We start from the raw sequence: 7310 nt of genomic DNA, 5'->3' as shown, positions 1-7310 counted from the left end.
ATGCCCATAAAATACTGAACATACACAACATATTACTTGGGAACAACAAGCTAGCCAAAGCTACTTTCTTCTACAGAGAGATTTTAAGTCCTTGCCACAACCAACAAAGGATAGCTTCTTTGGGGGAAAAACTGCTTTACACATTGATGTTTCTCTGAGTTCTATAATCCACAGATAAGACAAAGGAAAGAAGCAGCTCTTTCCTGAAAGCATTGCATCCAAAGAGCAAACCTCTTCCTAAAGACAGCAAGCTTCTATCTCTGGATCACAAACAGCTGTAGCCAAAGTGTGAGTCTGATTCTCTATTTTGTACAACCAAATGATTAGAATAATTGACTAAACTTTCCTTGCCAATCTTCCTTGTCGCTTCTATATGTGGATCTTCTTTGGATGACAGTAGGGAACCCACATGGGAAGGCAAGAGTATTGTTGCCCTCAGAAACTGACAAATTGTAATTGAAAGTGTTTTCACTTTGTAAAATCAGATTTTTATACTAGTAGAAGCCAAACTCCCAAATGCTTGAAGTTACTAATAACTTAACTGCCTTCACATACTGCTTATGACTTTTACTCTAACCCAGTGTTTCTCAACCCCTGGGGTACACAGAGGTCTTCAGGGGAGTACTCAACTCACCTAGGTCATTTCTCAACCTGGTGGTTGCAACTCCCATGGGGATCGCAGAACGGTTTTAGGGGGGTTGCAAGTGCAGGGCCAGAGTTAGGAGGTGGGAAACAGGGCACCTGCCCATGGCCCCACAGCACAAGAGGCCCTGCAAAGCTAAGTTAAGTTACATGTGTCAGCCCTGGGCAGTGGTGCTTGAGCTTAAGCAAAGGCATACAAGTGAAACACTTATTCCATCTGTCATGGGCTACTTTCTCCTACTTTCTCCTCTGTCCTACTCTAGCTGGGGCATATCATTGCATAATAATCATACTATTGTTCTTCCAGCCTGTGGAGAGCATTTTTATCTGGTAATCAGTGCAGAACTAGGCCCCTATCCACCATGAACAAGCTTTATAGCCGAGCATACAATAAACGTGTCTATTCATCGAAGTTTGGAAGAGAACACAGTCAGACTACGCATTACTGAGCATTACACCGTGTAGTATACATTGGCAGGCTCAGGCTCCAAGTTATACTTTGCTGTAGTATAGATGACCAGGTTATAGCAAACTTCCTTTTCCAGTTTCTCCAACTTTCTTACACTCTTATTGTATTGCAGTCAGGGCTCTCTTACCAGTCTCTATTTGCTAAAATATTGTTATAAAGAGGAGTCATTTTCCAAATAGCACCAATTAAAAAAAAAAAAAGTGTTATCAACTTTGTGAACTCAGTGCATGGAGCCAAGAGCAATTTACAATTAGAAAGCAGAGATCTGATTGCAGAAGCATTTTGCTCCTTTGCTCTGTTCTCATAAAAGATTTTCAAAGTGTTGGTAGACTAATTGTTTTACTCAAAGGAGAAATGGCAAAATGCCACCAAAAGCCAGAAGACATGTTCACTTTCAAAAGAAGCTTGACATTTTAAAACTTTAGATTCCACTTTGCCATCATTTAATAAATGAAATTCATTCTGATGCAGACCTATCTGTTTTAATTAGTTCCGTACTATAGCATTTTGCTTGAGCTGTATAAGAACAATGTGAAGTCACCCAACTTTATGAAGGAAATTTTGACACCATCGAGGAAATAAGTTTCCTTATACTTCTGCATGCACTATTGTTTTTACATGCAAGTGAAAAACACTGGAAATAAAATATCCATAAAAAGCAACAGAGAGTCTTGTGGCACCTTTAAGACTAACAGATGTATTGGAGCATAAGTTTTCGTGGGTGAATGCCCACTTTATCAGATGCATGTAATGGAAATTTCCAGAGGCAGGTATAAATATGCATCTGTTAGTCTTAAAGGTGCCACAGGATTCTCTGTTGCTTTTTACAGATCCAGACTAACACGGCTACCCCTCTGATACAAAATATCCATAGTTACCCACCCTTGAAATCCACACAGCAGACCAGAATTGAAGGGTATTGATAGAGGAAACTGACCCTCCAGGTACTGAAAGACAGTATTAGGCCTATGTTTAGCATGTGAAGTAGCCATGTTGTACCAAGTATATCAGTGCCATTCAACACTCAGAGCATGGCAAAAAAGCCACATTTCTTTACTCAGGTGTTATAAGAAGAAAGATTACGATAACAGACCTGCTGTTCTTTAAAAAGAAGAACAGGAGTACTTGTGGCACCTTAGAGACTAACAAATTTATTAGAGCATAAGCTTTCGTGGACTACAGCCCACTTCTGGACTACAGCCCACCAATATTAATTGGCCTCTCAGAGTTGGTAAGACAACTCCCACCTGTTTATGCTCTCTGTATGTGTGTATATATATCTCCTCAATATATGTTCCATTCTATATGCATCCGAAGAAGTGGGCTGTAGTCCACGAAAGCTTATGCTCTAATAAATTTGTTAGTCTCTAAGGTGCCACAAGTACTCCTGTTCTTCTTTTTGCGGATACAGACTAACACGGCTGTTACTCTGAAACCTGCAGTTCTTTGTTACTAATTTTTCCAGTGCGCTCTGTCTGCACTGGATGGACCCACAGTGCCACTCATGGCATATTTCCAAGATTCCACTTAGAATACAGAAAGGGATGGAAGAGCAAGTTGAGATGCTGCTGCCAAAGATCTTTTAGGTCCTGTGATGTACAAATGGTTAGTGTGAATATACTGATTTTTAAAGGGTTTGGGGTTTGTTTATTGCTTATATTTTACAGAGCAATGCCTTCTATTATCATGTGAGAGTCTGGATTGAGATATGTATAATAGCATTTTTAATGAACAGGGAAGGGCTGAATAATAAGTTGGTGTTACTTTGCCCAATCTGTGACTCTTATTGATTGCTAGCGCAGAAAAAAAGACATCAGAAAATTCTTATTCATAAGCCTACCACTCAGAGTCTAATTGGCTGAGACAAGTCACAGCTTGATAAGAAAGGTCACATTGAGCTGATTAGCTGAAACAAAAAGAGTACTTTACATATATAGCACTTTGTCATGGACTTGTAAAATACTTGGCATATCTACAAAGAGTGCTAATTCGGGCATTAGCAGTGGTGTATTAATATGGGTGGCAGTAAGATTCAGTGGATAGGGCATGAGACTAAGAATCAGAAGACCTGGGTTCTATTCCCAGTTCTCCCTGTGGGCAAGTCACTCAGTCTCTTTGCCTCAGTTTTTCCATCTGTAAAATGGGAAAAATAAATGCTTACTCTCCTTTGCAAAGTGATAGATCTGTGAATGAAGAGGGATATTATCAGGCTTCTCAGGAGAAAGCTGTGTGACTTCAGGCATTGTTCTTGCATGCAAAACTGGAGAAGTGCAGAAAAGTCTGTTATGTATCACAAAATGTTATAGGTGATGTGACCTGCTGTTCCTGGTATTTGTAACTATTGGCTCTAGTTGACAGCTCCGCTTAAGGACTAAAAATCCATGTTCTTTAATTTTAGATGAGAGTGACGTGATCCCCGTGGGGTGCCACTAGGAACTGGGCTACCATTCAGCTCCCTGACCCACCATCCTGGGCTCCCTCTCACACTGTATTGCTGTGAAAAGCTGGAAAGCCCTCCAGCCTGCACTTTTACCAGCCTTCATACAGGTAGGACCATACCCAGCTGCAGTTACATTCAGGCTCTCTGACCAGCCCCCGTATAAGAAGGCTACAGTTAAGACAACTCCCAGCTCCTCAGATTTTACAAATCCAAGATGGACATTACATAAAACAGGTCAGAAACAGATTTTACCCAATACAACAACATTCTGTACATCATTTGTTGCTATAGGTCAAATAAGAGATTAACTGAGGGCTTGTCTATACTTACGCGCTGGTTCGGCGACAGGCAATCGAACTTCTGGATTCGATTTATCGCGTCTTGTCTGGACGCGATAAATCGAACTCAGAAGTGCTCCCCGTCGACTCCGGTAATCCTGCTCACCGCGAGGAGTACGCGGAGTCGACGGGGGAGCCTGCCTGCCGGGTCTGGACCGCGGTAAGTTCGAACTAAGGTACGTCGACTTCAGCTACGTTATTCACGTAGCTGAAGTTGCGTACCTTAGTTCGATTTGGGGGTTTAGTGTAGACCAAGCCTGAGACTCATTTTCTACATTTCCTTTTCAATGATGCAACCTAAAAGTCAGTTAATCAAGGAGAAATCCACAGTGGACTGTAACAATTCTCAACATTAACATTATGAAGGAAGGCTGAAAGAATTGGGTTTGTTTAGTTTGGAAAAGAGAAGACTGATAGGGGACATGATAGCAGTCTTCAGGTATCTAAAAGGGTGTCATAAGGAGGTGGGAGAAAACTTGTTCATCTTAGCCTCTAAGGATAGAACAAGAAGTAATGGGCTTAAACTGCAGCAAGGGAGGTTTAGGTTGGACATTAGGAAAAAGTTCCTGTCAGGGTGGTTAAACACTGGAATAAATTGCCTAGGGAGGTTGTGGAATCTCCATCTCTGGAGATATTTAAGAGTAGATTAGATAAATGTCTATCAGGGATGGTCTAGACAGTATTTGGTCCTGCCATGAGGGCAGGGGACTGGACTCGATGACCTCTCGAGGTCCCTTCCAGTCCTAGAGTCTATGAATCTATGAATTATAAGATTCTACCTTGAGGGTCATCAATTTGTGACTAAGGTTGATTTATCCATGCAATATAGGGACCCTTCCCTTCTCTCAACCGAGTCTGAGATAACTCCATCCACCCTCTCAAAGAAACCCAATGAAATATTCAAGAGTCCTACAAGGTGCCCTCTGTAGAGCCACCAAATCCCTGATGCCATTCTGGTGATTATAAGTTTCAGAGGAATTTGAAGTGATTTCTCTACACCTCTTATAAAGAAGAGTCAATTTTATCTAATTGAGTTTCCATCAGTTAAGAGACATTTCATTAGGGAGCTCTCTGCCTTTGCTACTTTCATATTGAGTGCCAAGGGTGAATTTATTTTAAATTATTATTGTAATCTCCTGTTGTAACAGAGTAGTGTCTGAAACTTCCATCCTGTTTGAGTGGCTTGGGCATTGCTACTTACTTCTGTCTTACGTTTATAGCTTTTCTGCTTTTGTAATTTCTTGACAAAGCCAATTAAAAGAACATTAAGTACATTTAGTACTGGCTAAAGCTGCCAGATTAAGAACACTCACAATATTTATCCACAAACAAAGCAGAACATGGACCCAGCAGTGGAACATGTCTCAACCTTGGCCTGAAGGGACCTGCATGCAGAGAGAAGTTCATGAATAGATTTTAAGGCCAACAGGGACCATTATGATTATCTAGTTAGACTTCCAGAATAATAGAGGCCAGATAATTTCCTCAGTAAATTCCGGCACCACTCCATTCAGTCCTTGACTTGTGCACTCATTGCCAATAGGTATGATGATTTTTATGACACAGAAACCTTTCCATTAGAAGCTAAATGAATAATATATTTACATAAGCCACTAGCCAACCACCAGCCAGGGCTGCCTAATCTTTGTCTTCTCATTAGAGTCTCAAACTTTCAACACATTCCTCCAGCCACCTGGCTCCCCTGCTGAGTCCCCATCCTTGGGATCAGGTACTTGGAATTTTACAGTAGCACTGCTACAGTAAACTGTCATCAGCACAGCCACCATTTGGAAATTCAAATAAGCAGTCTTCAGAACAGTTGGTTCTTCTGATGCCAATGATCAGTTTGCAGTGTGGAAAGTTAAAAATGTATGTAAATAGGCCATCTGAAAATGGAGTTCATGCTCTATCTAGTCATGAATATTATAAGCTTTTGAAGTGTGTGGCATCTAAGCCATCTTCTGAATTTCAGTGCTCAATGTCTATTAAAAAAGAAAAAAGTTCATGAAGATTGAAGTATAAAAAAGTCCAGCTCAAACTAGCACTTGACTGCCTAGTCATACGTGCAGTGCATAGTTACTGTATGCGTTCAGGGTCTAGGGCTAGTGAGAAAAGAACACAACCTGCCCCAAGTCACACTCAGCCAATAGGAACACAGTTGAAACAAAATACAAGGAGAATACTAAATTACCCCTCAGAAAAGACTTAGTCACACACTAGCTGAACTACAATGCTAAGCACATAAATGATTAATTGTACATTCAATGGGAATCCCTCATTTCCTTTCGGAATTGTCAGATTAAGGCAATTCAGGGCCCTCGGCAGCCCCCACATGGAGCCCTCATTCGGGTTTGATGGTGGAGGCTTTCAGCAATCACCAATGCCAACAGAACTCTGTCCCTGAATAGAAATGCCTATAGTATATTATTCTTTTCTTCTAGAGAGCTCCCCTTTTCACCTATTTCGATGAACTCTAATGAGCAAAATATACGGGCCCTGTCCTTGTCTTATTTTTCATCCCCTTCCTTCCCTGGCATAAAAGCTGGTGTAGCATCTGGGTTACTGCAACCTCAGGGGTGCCGTAGGTCATGCTGCCCTAGCAAAAGAAGTGGGACTGGGAGAGAGCAGCACAAGGGGGTAGGGAGCACATTCACACAAGTTAGCTGCGTTCTTTCCACCTCAAGCATTTCCATGGACTGCCTCCTGCAGCGTTCAGACTGGTCAAGTATTTCTGCACCCGATGAACAATACTCAGGATCCATGGGGCTGGATTTTGCCAGTCCCACTGGAAAAAAAACTTGACAACAGCAAGAACTAGAGGCTTTTCACTTCTCCCTGGAAAATTTAAAAAAAAATTACAAAGTTATCCACCAATTATTGAAATACAAATAGTTGAGGTCTCTCTCCCTCGCCCCCACACTCTCTACACAATTATAAGAGTTGTTTTGCACTCACAGTAAGAGGCTATTAAGGCAACACTTAATGGACTGTTTCATAATTTGAAGCTAGCTTCTTTTCAAAAATAAGCCCACCAGACTGTTTTGAACATGACACTGTAGAGTAAAAACAAAACAAAAAAACACTCATGTGGGAACATCATAAATCCAGGTATATCCAGCCATATCGATTCCTGTCATTTTTATTACATCACCTTTACCCCTCATCTTTCTAGATTAGCTCATTCAATACTTTCCCAGCAACACTGTGTTTTTTCCCATTTATTGCTGGCTAACTCTTAAACTATTTTAGTTTTATTTTATTACTTTTACTGGAATCAACTTATCTTTGGGTCTCTACATGGTTTCAAAAGAAAAATTGATGCTATCAGACCACTACCCATCAGCCTGCTGATATCAGTCCAGTCATCATAAACACAAGGATCTCATCATTTGACATTCAAATTATAACATTCAGTCCCAGA

This window comes from Trachemys scripta, chromosome 3 (genome assembly GCF_013100865.1).
Source record: "Trachemys scripta elegans isolate TJP31775 chromosome 3, CAS_Tse_1.0, whole genome shotgun sequence".
NCBI lineage: Eukaryota > Metazoa > Chordata > Testudines > Emydidae > Trachemys > Trachemys scripta.
The sequence above is the reverse complement of the archived record's forward strand: the minus strand, read 5'-3'. Positions refer to the sequence as shown.